Source organism: Penaeus monodon, chromosome 22 (genome assembly GCF_015228065.2).
Source record: "Penaeus monodon isolate SGIC_2016 chromosome 22, NSTDA_Pmon_1, whole genome shotgun sequence".
NCBI lineage: Eukaryota > Metazoa > Arthropoda > Malacostraca > Decapoda > Penaeidae > Penaeus > Penaeus monodon.
This window is the reverse complement of record NC_051407.1, coordinates 7,722,351-7,722,746: the sequence shown is the minus strand read 5'-3', so window position 1 is coordinate 7,722,746 and position 396 is coordinate 7,722,351.

The window sequence follows — 396 nt, the reverse complement described above, 5'->3', positions numbered from 1 at the left end:
AAGATGAAAATATATGTAAATATATAATGTTAGGTAATGCTCAACATTATGGAAATGGAAACTAGAGTATTTTTATCCATTGTATTATGTTCTTTAATCGAAGTAGGATTTAAAAGTTGCTCTATTCTATTTTTTTTCCTAAACGTAAAACCGGATCAGCACCAATGGCACCAGAGAGCCAATTATATAAAGAAATAATTAGATTAAATTAAAAAGTACCTTGGTCTTTTGTTTCCTAGACTTACCTTAAGGCTCAAGGCAAGAAATCGTGAATATAACGAAACGTCGTGAATGGAGATACCCTGCGAAAATGAAAGGAAGAAGAAGACACTTAACGTACGGCTTATTACATGTATTGATATGAACTGCTTTTAATTATTATGGTTTTCCATTAAC